Genomic DNA, 14,598 nt, shown 5'->3' with positions numbered 1-14,598 from the left:
ACAGCGGTAGTTAGTGCACTTTTAACACACTGGACTCTTTATTTTGAGGAGGAAGGATTCAAATTCTCACACAATATTTCTGATTAAAGTTCTCCGCTGTTGCCTTAAAACTCCCTGATTGAATCCTATTGATATTCCATAGACAATGCCATGGAAGATTTCTTGCCCTACCTCTTTTCTGTTGAATTATCGCTCAGTATCTGATGACTACGGTGTTGTTAAAATATTAAGCTACAAACTTCCTCTTTTTCGGAAATATACCAATGGTGTCATGATGAGAGACCCAAGCATGTGCTGTTTAAGGACATCATGATTTTCATGATTTACTACAAAAAGCAGCTGATTAATACTATTTATTGAACTTTTGGCTTACAGATTATCATCAGGTTCATGAAACATTTACATCATCATACTGGATGATAAATGTTTTTTATGTACATTTCCAAGGGCAGATGTGGACTCTGACCACAATCTATTGGTTATGACCTGTAGATCAAAACTGAAGAAACTGCAAAAACGTGGGACTTTAAGGAGATGGGTCCTGGATAAACTGAAAGAGCCAGAGGTTGTACAGGGTTTCAGGAATGGGGGAAATAAATACAGTAGAAGAAGAATGGGTAGCTTTGAGGGATGAAGTAGTGAAGGCAGCAGAGGATCAAGTAGGTAAAAAGACGAGGGCTGCTATAAATCCTTATGTAACAGAAGAAATATTGAATTTAATTGATGAAAGGAGAAAATATAAAAATGCAATAAATGAAGCAGGCAAAAAGGAATACAAACGTCTCAAAAATGAGATCGACAGGAAGTGCAAAATGGCTAGGCAGGGATGGCTAGAGGACAAATGTAAGGATGCAGAGGCTTATCTCACTATGGGTAAGATAGATACTGCCTACAGGAAAATTAAAGAGACCTTTGGTGAAAGGAGAACTACTTGCATGAATATCAAGAGCTCAGATGCAAACCCAGTTCTAAGCAAAGAAGGGGAAGCAGAAAGATGGAAGGGGTATATAGAGGGTCTATACAAGGGTGATGTACTTGAGGACAATATTATGGAAATGGAAGAGGATACAGATGAAGATGAAATGGGAGATACAATACTGCGTGAAGAGTTTGACAGAGCACTGAAAGACCCGAGTCGAAACAAGGCCCCTGGAGTAGACGACGTTCCGTTGGAACTACTGACGGCCTTGGGAGAGCCAGTCCTGAGAAAACTCTACCATCTGGTGAGCAAGATGTATGAGACAGGCGAAATAAACTCAAGACTTCAAGAAGAATATAATAATTCCAATCCCAAAGAAAGCAGGTGTTGACAGATGCGAAAATTTCTGAACTATCAGTTTAATAAGTCACAGCTGCAAAATACTAACGCGAGTTCTTTACAGACGAGTGGAAAAACTAATAGAAGCCGACCTCGGGGAAGATCAGTTTGGATTCCGTAGAAATGCTGGAACACGTGAGGCAATACTGACCTTAAGACTCATCTTAGAAGAAAGATTAAGGAAAGGCAAACCTACGTTTCTAGCATTTGTAGACTTAGAGAAAGCTTTTGACAATGTTGACTGGAATACTCTCTTTAAAATTCTAAAGGTGGCAGGGGTGAAATACATGGAGCGAAAGGCTATTTACAATTTGTACAGAAACCAGATGGCAGTTACAAAGAGTTGTGGGACATGAAAGGGAAGCAGTGGTTGGGAAGGGAGTGAGACAGGTTTGTAGCCTCTCCCCGATGTTATTCAATCTGTATATTGAGCAAGCAGTAAAGGAAACAAAAGAAAAATTCGGAGTAGGTATTAAAATCCATGGAGAAGAAATAAAAACTTCGCGTTTTGCCGATGACATTGTAATTCTGTCAGAGACAGAAAAGGACTTGGAAGAGCAACTGAATGGAGTGGACAGTGTCTTGAGAGGAGTATATAAGATGAACATCAACAAAAGCAAAACGAGGATAATGGAATGTAGTCGAATTAAGTCGGGTGATGCTGAGGGAATTAGATTAGGAAATGACACTTAAAGTAGTAAGAGTTTTGCTATTTGGGGAGCAAAATAACTGATAATGGTTGAAGTAGAGAGGATATAAAATGTAGACTGGCAATGGCAAGGAAAGCGTTTCTGAAGAAGAGAAGTTTGTTAACATCGAGTATAGATTTGTCAGGAAGTCTTTTCTGAAAGTATTTGTATGGAGTGTAGCCATGTATGGAAGTGAAACATGGACGATAAATAGTTGGGACAAGAAGAGAATAGAAGCTTTCGATATGTGGTGCTACAGAAGAATGCTGAAGATTAGATGGGTAGATCACATAACTAATGAGGAAGTATTGAATAGGATTGGGGAGAAGAGAAGTTTGTGGCACAACTTGACCAGAAGAAGGGATCGGTTGGTAGGACATGTTCTGAGGCATCAAGGGATCACCAATTTAGTATTGGAGGGCAACATGGAGGGTAAAAATCGTAGAGGGAGACCAAGAGATGAATGCACTAAGCAGATTCAGAAGGATGTAGGTTGCAGTAGGTACTGGGAGATGAAGAGGCTTTCACAGGATAGATTAGCATGGGGAGCTGCATCAAACCAGTCTCAGGACTGAAGACCACAACAACAACAATAATTATGGTCTACGGACATTTATCAAATGGTTCAAATGGCTCTGAGCACTATGGGACTCAACTTCTGAGGTCATTAGTCCCCTAGAACTTGGAACTAGTTAAACCTAACTAACCTAAGGACAACACACACATCCATGCCCGAGGCAGAATTCGAACCTGCGACCATAGCGTTCTCGCGATTCCACACCGCAGCGCCTAGAACCGCACGGCCACTTCGGCCGGCGGACATTTATCAGCAGTTTTTGGCTGGGGATAAATCGTGACATTCTTCAAATATTTACAAGCTATGGGGTAACCAATTACTTAAAAGTTGAGCAGCTGTTTCCTTTTCCTTTCTTAGCTTTTATCTCTCCCGGGCGATGGCAGTTCACGCATGTCGAAACACAGAAGGGGATTGCAATGTTGGCAATTACAAGCGACAGTTGCAGTGCGCCCACACCTGTGCTTTCCGTTTTAAGAAAGTGTTTATCCTGAAACTCGCTGACATAGATTTTATCATGTAGCACCACCAGCAGCCATTACAACTCTCAACAGATGGAATAGAAATTGACAAAACAACTCGCTACAATCATGTTTAATGCTCACATTAGTTATACATTCACAGCAGAGTGCTCAGAACACTTCTGAACGCTCATTGGCTGTCTGAGAAAGCACGACGTAGATGTGCAGAACACGCCTAAACTCGACTGCTTAAGTTCATGACTCTTAACTATAAAGTCAGACCGACAAGGAAAGCGCTTTAACTTAATTTGTTAACTATAAGCAGTCATTATTTATATTTTTTCCATCCAACTTAAGTCATGGAAGCAGTTGTTTATAACTCTTAGACACATGTAAATGGACGGCAGATGGACGAAAGAATAGCTGTACTGGATTTCACTATTCTGTATGCCACTTTGCTGAATTCTTCGTGCTGTCTACCTATGTGTAATGTTCTTTGTAATCATAATTACATAACTTATTCACTGTTCCGTTTGTTTCCCTTTTTCTGCTAGTGATTTCCCCTGCAGCTCTCTCTTCCTTTAGACTGCTTTTAAACTTTTGTATGGCTTTCATATTAAAGCTTTTGTCTCAGTGCTACAGTTCACAACTACCAATAAACAACAGTTGTGAACATACTTCTCAGTTACATCAAAAGCATAGTTTTAGATGTAGTGTTTAGTTTATCAAAATCGCTCGTCATTTTTATGGTATTCCTTATTCCATTCACTGCTGACTCAGACTTAAAACTCCTGAATGTTTCTACAGAGCACCAAACAGTGCTCTGTAGCTCGTAAATATTTGTTACAGGAAACCTTGTAAGTACCAGGACCTGCATTTAAAATGTTTAATAGTCCAACCAGTATGGAATGAGTATGGAATTTAATCATCAGTGGCATCTGATACAGACGATATCAAAAAATTGCATACATATCGATATTTGCAACGTAACTGTTGCATGTATAACAGTAAAAATGTAAGCTTGCTTACATGTTATGTATCTCTGTATCAATGAGGTGCATGTTAATTATAAATTCTTTGTGATGTTCAGATCAATGTCCATTTAGAAAGCATACAACCATGTGGTTACTTAAAATCTAATTCTAACTTTGTCAGTGTTCATATGCTAAGGTACAAAATTTATCCTACCTCACGGTAAACAGTTTGTCATGGATGTCACTGCTGTCAGATCTTAAATAGTGACACTTCTTGGGTCACATTGCACACAGTCATATAATGTTAATATGGAACTGGCAGTATGTGTACATTTGGTGTGAATACGTTACAGAGATGGAAGCAGTGTGTGGCATACAGATGTGTATTGGCAGCACCAAGAGGAAGGATTGTTCTTGATACTCAGAATGGTGACGTTTTCACTGCAAGAACAGTGTGTAATCATTAATTTTCTCCATTTGTGTGGTATGATGCTGATAAAAATTCTTTGATAGTTGAGTGAGATATGGGGATGATTTCATGGGTGTATCTAAAGTGCATTCATGACTGCAGCAGATCAAAGAAGGCAGAACAAACGAGACAATCTCAACCTCACACCAGCCAGTCTGACGACGACATTATTGAACTAGTGGAGAAAATTGTTTTGGAGGATTGCCAAATGAGTGTGGAACACATTGCATCCAGAGCTGGCATTTTCGTGGAACCTGTGCCACGTAACTGGATGAAGACCTGAAAGTGCAGAATGTGTCCTCCAAGTGGTTGCCACATATGGATGAATGCAGATGAAGCAAATGCAGTTTTGCAGTTTCTCTGTGACAACTACTTTGAAGTGATTTCTCATGCTCGCTACTTATACGGACTGGCTCCAAGCGACTTATGACTGTTTCTAATGATAAAACACACTCTGTGGCCGCACATTCACTAGTTGTGCTGATGTTGCATCAGTTTCCAGTTATCAAACCAGACTCTTAAAGAAGTGTCCTCAGCTTCTATGGAATCATGGCATTAAAAGTGAAAAATAGGCACAGGGAAATTATGCCAAGAAGTGGCAGAAGTTTCACAGTTTTTGTGTGGTTGCTATGTGAGAAGAAAATCAGAGGTGTTACAACTTAAATGCACTTAAAAATACTATGCTTGGACAATCGATATGTAATGGTAAAATGTATACAAATCAAAGTGTAAAATATAAATAGATAGAAAGTGATGTTAAGTCATAAATAACATGTTAAGATAGACAATGCAAAATCTGTGTGTACCTTTGTCAAATATGACTTGGATGTAACAGTTATCTAACATATCATGATGGATTAGTTAATTTTACATGCAGGTGATGGAGGCAATTCTGAATTGAACTTTTTCAGTGAAAACACTGTTAAAAGTCTGTATATAAATCTAATTCTGTAATTCCGTCTGTTTATTAAGGGTGTTATTGAGATGTTACACCATATGAGTGTGTGTTCAATTTCTTCTAGGATGTTTAATGGTCTCCCTGTTTCTGGCTTGTGAAGAATGGGATGTTTCTAGTGATATCACCAGCAGAATGCTTGTATTCTCTTAAATGAGCACTGAATGCTGAGGGATTGGTTTCACTAATAGTAATATGTGGTCTAAATCTCATTTGGAAAATTTTCCTCTTTTATTTTTGGCAAATTGATCTCAAGCACTACACATTATTTTACATACACCTCACATTTTACATGTCTGGCTCTTGTCTATGTTGTGCGTGTGTAATGCATGATCTGAAGCCATTTTTTTGAAGCTAGCAACATATTTTATTGGAAAAATGACTTCGGTATGGTCAAGTTATAAACTTCTCTTTCTCCTTTTGTTCACTCTGTTCTAATGTGATCTATTCTAGTGTGATCTGATCTCTGTTTATAATTTCGTTCTTCCTCTTGTCTTATGTATAACTTCACTTAGTTTTGAATCAGAGATATTGTTAGATGCTACCTATCTTTTTGAGTGCATGCAAGCCAGCATTAGTACTCGCCTTGCTTAAGGATTATTTGATTGTTCTGTTAATCACAGTATGCAACTATGCCGCTTTATTGGACAGATAGCAGGAATTGTGAATTATGCAGTCAGGTGTACTGGGTATCTCCTCCTCTTTCTTTTGAGCTCCAAATTAGTAATTATATTGCCTTCATGTTCAGTGGTGAAGGTGATATAACTAACTCAACAAGATCACCCATTTTTTTTTTTTTTTTTTTTTTTTTTTTTTTTTTTTTTTTTTTTAAAGATCATTTTGATAATGGACACAGTTTCTACTATTGAGATGTTCTTACATATCAGTGTAATCTAAGGACAAAAAAATACCATTAGTTGTGTTGCGAAGGTTTTTAATCTGGTTTATCAGGCCTCCTGAGCTTTAAACCATAATCTTTTTATCAATTTTACGAGGGCTATCCACAAAGTACATTATGTTTTGGAATTAAAAATAAATGAAGTATTGGAATTTTTTTATTATATACAGATGAAAGCCACACTCAAATACTACTTTTCTACATAGTTGCCATTTAAATTAAGGCACTTATCGTAGCGATGGACAAGCTTGGAAATTCCTTCGTTGTAAAATTCGGCCACCTGCCCTTCAACCACGTGGTTACCTCTTCTTGAAGCTGTGCGTCGTCATCAAAACGCTGCATAGCCAACCACCTATTCATTGCTGGGAATAAGTGGAAGTCGCTCAGTGCCAGGTCAGGACTGCACGGCGGATGAGGAAACAACTCCCACTTAAAAGATTCGAGAACTTTGCCGTGTGGGCCCGGGTGTTGTCGTGAATCAGCAAGATCTTTGAGCCCAACTTTGCCCTGCGCTTGTTTTGTATTGCTCTTCTGAGGTTGTGCAGAGTTTGGCAAAACCTTTGGGAGTTTATTGTAGTGCTTCTTTCCAGGAAATCCCCAAAAACCACACCTTTTCTGTCCCAAAAGGGGTAACTACGTGGTTGAAGGCGCAGGCAGCCGAATTTTACGACGGAGGAATTTCCAAGCTCGTCCATCACTACGATAAGTGCCTTAATTTAAATGGCAACTATGTAGAAAAGTAGTATTTAAGTGTGGCTTTCATCTGTATATAATAAACAAATTTTCCAATACTTTATTTATTTTTAATTCCAAAGCGTAATGTATTTTGTGGATAGCCGTCGTATAATTTGGTTGATAATGAAACTAAGTTGTATGCTTAATAAATATGTTGGGCTGCTAATGCAATTAGCAGTGAGCCTGGTTGGAACACTTTCTTTGTGAATCGTGTGTTGAGATTGCAGTTTGGGATTGGGGGTTCATCACTATACATTGACAAGCCAAAACATTACCACCATTGCCTGTTGCGACCTTGAATGCTGCCTCATGGTGTTGTGGACACCTGACACAGTGACAAAAGTATGTAAGCAGAGCAGACATGAACAAGGGATCACCCTAGCGAATGTATGGGCTGCAAATGCGGGAAATACATTGAGTTAAGCGACTTTGACAAAGAGCAGGTTATTATTACACAGAGCCTGTGAACAAGTATCTAGAAATTGGTCAAGCTGGTTGAATGTTCACATGCTACTGTCGTGAGCATCTACGGAAAGAGATAGGAGAACAGTGAATTCACCACTGGGCACTAAATGGTTGAACGTCCACAACCCTTCCCAGAACATAGGGTTCAGAGGCTTGTATATTCTGTTAAGTAGGATAGATGGTGATCTGTGGCACCTCTGCCAAAAGAGCGATATGCTGGTTTATGGACAAGTTTTTCAGAGCACACCGATCATTGTACATTTTTAAACTTGGAGGTTCTGCAGCAGACCATTCCATCTTGTTCACATGTTGACCGAATGAAATTGTCAATTATGATTGCAGTGGGCTTGGGAACATCGGGATTCGACCATTGATCAGTGGAAACGTGTATGCTCTTTCGGTGAATCATGTTTTTGCTACACTAGATCAATGGTCATCTTCACAAATGCCATCCTAGAGGCGAACAGCGGCTCGAAACTTGCAGCATATTGTGGATGCAGGCTGGTGAGAGCAATATTATGCTATGGGAGCCAGTCTCCTGTGTTTGCTTGGGTCCTGTGGTAGTAATAGAAGACACGCTGACAGCTGCGAGCCACTTGCATCCCTTCATGTTTGATGTCTTCCCCAACAACAATGTCATCTTTCAGCAGTATAATTGTCCATGTCTCAGAGACAAAACCATGCTACAGTGGTTTGAGGAGCATCATAGTGAACTTATGTTGATGTCTCGGCTACCAAATTCGCCTGATTTAAATCCTATGGAACCCATCTGGGACACTGTTGAGCGCCATCACTGTGTATGCAAACTAGCAGCCTGTTATTTACATGAATTATGTGACCTGCATGTTGATATCTAATGCCACATACCTCCATAAGCCTACCAACAAACTGTCAGATCCTTGATATGCAGATGCAATGATCTATTTTGTTCCAAAGGAAGATAAATAAACCATTGAGCAGGTGGTCATAATGTTTCAGCTCATCAGTGAACACTCGTCCTTTTCCTTATTACTCAGCAGAAATTGCGATGTTGTTAAAGCTTTCTTTATCTGAGCTTGATATTTATCAGATCCCTAACAATGCGGATATTGTCATTTGTGTCAAAAAATATACTTTTTTAATTTGTTTTTTCTCATGAGACTAGCAGTGTTCCCTTTATCTGTTTTTAAAGCCAGGACTAATTTGACATAACATGTTAGATTGCCATTAGATCCAAATCAGAATTGACAACCTCCTTGGATTGTACTCTCAGAATTTGTATTATGGCCGTCTTAATCAGTATGTTGTCTAAAGCACAGAACACCGAAATAAAAGCAGTGCCCTGCCCAGGTTTTTATATGGAAGCAGTAAATGACAGTAGCGTTCCTTGCATCTTGGCAGTGAACGGCATATTGTTTGTTTGTACAACCCACTATCAATTTTAGCCATGTGACCATTATCAATAAAAAATAATTGTGCTTTAGCAGATGGCGAAACCTAAATGCCATCTGATAGATGGGCTTGTATGCTGGATGAATGTTAGGTTTCAACTCGTGCTAAAGCACAATTACCTCCACTTGACAGTGGCCACATGGCTGAAATAGCAATAGTGGGCCGTTAAAATAAATAATCTTGCAGTTAAAAAGTGCCATGTCATTTACAAAAACTAAGGGTAACATTCTATAGTGCAAAACAAGGACATACTCTAATAAGTGTAAAGTCAATTTATTTTAATTTCTGTTAATTAATGTTTATGCAAGTTTGGTCATCTAAAATTATCCTGTACAGTCATTTTTAAGCAAATTAACTTTGCAAAACTCATAAACTATTTCTTTACATCAACTGAAAAGAGAATTGGGAGCGGAGGAAATATGCATTCCGATAAGTTTTTTTTTTTGCTGCATCCATACCTTTTGAATAATGAGATGTAAGTTTAACATGTATTTTGACAGTAGTTTATTTTGAAAGCTTTGTTCTGTACTCTTTGTAAATGAACAAAAAATTTCTGCCAACAGTACATACAATTCACAATCTTCTTTTATGAGAGTCCCATTATCAAGTTACTGTATTTATAGCTGCATATGGAAGGGGTAAAAGAACAGCAGAGGCATTCTTTTCCATAGCAACCCAGTTAGAAGATTAAAATGTAGTCCCCAATTTCATGAGTGCTTGACATTTCTGTGAGCCACTGTATTCAGTTAAATTCTCCTCATCAAGATTTTTTAAATTCTGCCATAAAATCCCTTTCCTCCTCCAAACACTTGTTGTATACTGGTAGTGCATTATGATGTACGAAATCAGTGTGGTACAAAGTAAGGTGGAATTAGCTGTACATTCTGCATTTAATATTACTGTAAATTCTTCCATAAAAGATGCATTAATGTAACTGCATTGAATAGGCCTGCTGATGCACTGATGTTTGTAATACTGCTAAATGCACCACTTAAGCAAGTAGTGATAAATCATGTTGCAGACCAAATGCTTATCTGTAAAATGCTTTGACAGTAGGGGTATTATGCATAAAGAATTTGTTTCTCCAGGACAAACTGCCAACTAACTACACTCCTGGAAATTGAAATAAGAACACCGTGAATTCATTGTCCCAGGAAGGGGAAACTTTATTGACACATTCCTGGGGTCAGATACATCACATGATCACACTGACAGAACCACAGGCACATAGACACAGGCAACAGAGCATGCACAATGTCGCCACTAGTACAGTGTATATCCACCTTTCGCAGCAATGCAGGCTGCTATTCTCCCATGGAGACGATCGTAGAGATGCTGGATGTAGTCCTGTGGAACGGCTTGCCATGCCATTTCCACCTGGCGCCTCAGTTGGACCAGTGTTTGTGCTGGACGTGCAGACCGCGTGAGACGACGCTTCTTCCAGTCCCAAACATGCTCAATGGGGGACAGATCCGGAGATCTTGCTGGCCAGGGTAGTTGACTTACACCTTCTAGAGCACGTTGGGTGGCACGGGATACATGCGGACGTGCATTGTCCTGTTGGAACAGCAAGTTCCCTTGCCGGTCTAGGAATGGTAGAACGATGGGTTCGATGACGGTTTGGATATACCGTGCACTATTCAGTGTCCCCTCGACGATCACCAGAGGTGTACGGCCAGTGTAGGAGATCGCTCCTCACACCATGATGCCGGGTGTTGGCCCTGTGTGCCTCGGTCGTATGCAGTCCTGATTGTGGCGCTCACCTGCACGGCGCCAAACACGCATACGACCATCATTGGCACCAAGGCAGAAGCGACTCTCATCGCTGAAGACGACACGTCTCCATTCGTCCCTCCATTCACGCCTGTCGCGACACCACTGGAGGCGGGCTGCACGATGTTGGGGCGTGAGCGGAAGACAGCCTAACGGTGTGCGGGACCGTAGCCCAGCTTCATGGAGACGGTTGCGAATGGTCCTCGCCGATACCCCAGGAGCAACAGTGTCCCTAATTTGCTGGGAAGTGGCGGTGCGGTCCCCTACGGCACTGCGTAGGATCCTACGGTCTTGGCGTGCATCAGTGCGTCGCTGCGGTCCGGTCCCAGGTCGACGGGCACGTGCACCTTCCGCCGACCACTGGTGACAACATCGATGTACTGTGGAGACCTCACGCCCCACGTGTTGAGCAATTCGGCGGTACGTGCACCCGGCCTCCCGCATGCCCACTATACGCCCTCGCTCAAAGTCCGTCAACTGCACATACGGTTCACGTCCACGCTGTCGTGGCATGCTACCAGTGTTGAAGACTGCGATGGAGCTCCGTATGCCACGGCAAACTGGCTGACACTGACGGCGGCGGTGCACAAATGCTGCGCAGCTAGCGCCATTTGACGGCCAACACCGCGGTTCCTGGTGTGTCCGCTGTGCCGTGCGTGTGATCATTGCTTGTACAGCCCTCTCGCAGTGTCCGGAGCAAGTATGGTGGGTCTGACATACCGGTGTCAATGTGTTCTTTTTTCCATTTCCAGGAGTGTATTTTACACAGGTGTCTTTGAAAGGCTATGGAAAAGGGTGAATAGAGTGAGGCCGGACATTGCAGACTACTGAATTCTACATAAATGACAATGCCCCGTGTGACACAGCCACTTCCACCATGGAATTTTTAACCTTAAAAGGCGTTCCTATTACTCCACAGCTCCCTGTTCACCTGATCTGAGTCCTTGTGACTTTTTACTTTTCCCAAAATTAAAAAAAGTCTGAAAATGATGTCCTTTTGGAACTCTTGACAACATTCAAAAGATCGCAACTTACATGTTAAAGCCTTTCAGTGCTGCTACCAAGACTAGCCACAGTGACTCCGCTGGTGTATGGGTGCTCAAGGGAACCATTTTCAAGGGAACAATATTATTATTATTTATTTTATTTAATTTATTTATTTGTTTTTGAAAAAAATAGATAAAAATCAGGCTCATTACTTGTCTCACACATCTTGTGAATGCAGAATATTTTTGATGTGTAAAAGCACTTGGTGCAATAACTACTTCTTCTGTCACTAAGATTACAAGCATACTCAGTGGCAAGACACATACTCATTCCACAAAAAGATAAAGTTGAATACTAGTTCTGTCAAAAACTTCTAACATGAACACTCCTGAAAGCTTGGTTGTGGTGACAGACTGATCTCTGGTGTAGCCTGAGATCTAGGCAAGGTAGAAAGGTGATTTGTGTGTGTGTGTGTGTGTGTGTGTGTGTGTGTGTGTGTGTGTGTGTGTGTGTGTGTAGCCAACAAATAACAAATGCGAATGTCAAATAATGCTTATGTTCATGCCATACTTACACACACACACACACACACACACACACACACACACACACACACACACACTGTGTCATGGTTTATTACATAATGCACAAGTATCTGACAAGTAGTTTGATGCATGTTATGTACATATATTGTAAATAAATGACAAAACATGAAAGGAGATCCACTATGTAACTCCTACTTAGTTTGTCATCAGATGTGAGAAAATTAAAAAGATCCAAACAAAAATAAAGTAGAATATGAGCAATATATATAAACTGTATTAAAACAAGCAGTACTCATGGGTTCATAAGCAGGACCCAGTTACTCTTGTGTCCGCAGAACACCATGTGACAAAAGCAGCTTCTGCTTTTATACGAAACAAACACAAATTTTGGAATCATTTATGTCACTCTGTATTAAAATCCAGCAGAATACGAGCAATGTGCTTATAATGCAATTTAAATAGTGCCATACAAACAAGAAGGAATAACCATGAATACATTTGTGAAAGTCTGTAGAATATCAGCTGCTGTTTCGAAGACAAAAACCACAACAGAACAATTTACATCAACCAACAGTAAAATAATTTTACGAAACTTGTAACACTGTGCAGCATGCCAGTGAACCAAGGTAATGTTACTGGAAGTTCCTATAAATGTTTCACCCCCTTGGTTTACATTATATGACAGTTGTGCCCAGTGTGAACAAGAAGTGTCACTGTTGAAGATTTAACAGCAGTAACATACATGACAAACTGTACTGTGAGGTGTGATGGATTTAATATTCTATAATATCAACACTGACATAGTTATAATAGAGATTCTATATATCAAAATTGTTGTATGCTTCATAAATGGAAATTGCTTTGAAAATCACAAAAAATGTATAATTAACATGCACGTCATTGATATGGGAAAACATAATATGTAAGTAAACTTAAATTCCTACTGTTATGTATAAAATTCTTGTGCTGTAGATATTGATACACATTGATTGTTTGTTGTCTTCTACATGTGCCACTGATGATGGGTTCTGCACCCGAGTACCGGTTTAGCTATCAAACATTTTAAATGCAGCTCACAAGATCTTCTTTAACTCATCAACTGGTTTTTTTACTTCGTTCTAAATTTGTGCAATTATTTTTCTGCCATATATAGTTTATACACTACTTCAGTTTAATCATAAGTTATTTTCAGAGTTACATCCTATCATGTTCTTCCATTAATTATTGTATTATATCTATATCGGTGCAGACTGTATGCCATCAGCCCAACGAAGGTGGTACAGGTATCTTTCATGCAGTCCTTATTCTTTTCCAGCTTAGGGTTCTGAAACTTCCTTTAGTGCTATTCCTTCGTATACTGCAATAGCTTGGATCAATCTTATTTCTCAAGAGCTGTTAGTACAGATTTTGTTATAATTGAGTCCCTGAAAGTCCACATATCTTCAATAAAGTGGGAAAGGTGAATGATGATATTGTAAATTACCTGATGTTATGTCCGGATTGTTGACATTTGCATCATCAAACTTTTTGTTAAAATTTTCATAGCCAAACAGAGTGGGAAGGGGACAAATGTACTAGATCTGAGTTGTAGTGGTTCGTGGGTAGTATCCACAGGACACTGGTTTACAGTTAGTAATTTTGCTGTTTCCTCTTTGTTTATTGTTCTCATGTCAAATGAAAACAAAACAGATTTCTGTGGCTGGGCACTATCAAGTGAATTAAAATATATTACATAATTACGGAAGGCTAAAATATGTTATTGATTTCAGATTTTATTTTATTTCTACCTTCATGATGGTCAAGCATTAATCACCTTTCAGAACAATTGAAGTTATTTTTGTAGGTTTGCTAAAGAAATTTGGCTTCCATTAATCTTTTCTGCTGAGGCAATCAGTTTATTGGAAAGAAGTGATTAATTCCACACTATTGGCTAGTTTCAACTGTTCACTGCTTTTCAAGTGCACGTTTTCATCTTCTAGCACGTATGGCATTATGCCATAATAAAGAACCAAACATGGGATAACACAGAAGCAGTATTCGTACTTCAAGAAAATTTACATCCGAATCTGGACATACAAATGTGCACTTTAAGCCAAATTATGCATTTTAGTATGGTCCACAAAATTGCGATGCTCTTGGAGTATCCTCTGATGTCTTGTTTTTTCTATGGCATAATGTAAGATCTTTTAATGTTTTGCATGTACGAACATACGGACTTCCTGCATCATGATAGCTGTGCGAGCATGGTGATGCTTGTTTTCTGGCGCTCTCTGGCAACTGCTGAAACGAACCTATTTCCAACAGGTTGTGGGAAAATATTGTGA

The 14,598-nt window shown here is 39.7% G+C and overlaps 1 protein-coding gene across 1 annotated transcript in view; it reads left to right on the top strand.

Moving 5' to 3' along the window:
- Nucleotides 1–14,598, top strand: part of LOC126279133 (T-complex protein 1 subunit delta) — a 112,500-nt gene that overhangs the window by 95,754 nt on the left and 2,148 nt on the right. The gene's annotated exons all lie outside the window — the stretch shown is intronic.

Source organism: Schistocerca gregaria, chromosome 6, assembly GCF_023897955.1.
Source record: "Schistocerca gregaria isolate iqSchGreg1 chromosome 6, iqSchGreg1.2, whole genome shotgun sequence".
Taxonomy (NCBI): Eukaryota; Metazoa; Arthropoda; class Insecta; order Orthoptera; family Acrididae; genus Schistocerca; species Schistocerca gregaria.
The sequence above is the reverse complement of the archived record's forward strand: the minus strand, read 5'-3'. Positions and strand labels throughout refer to the sequence as shown.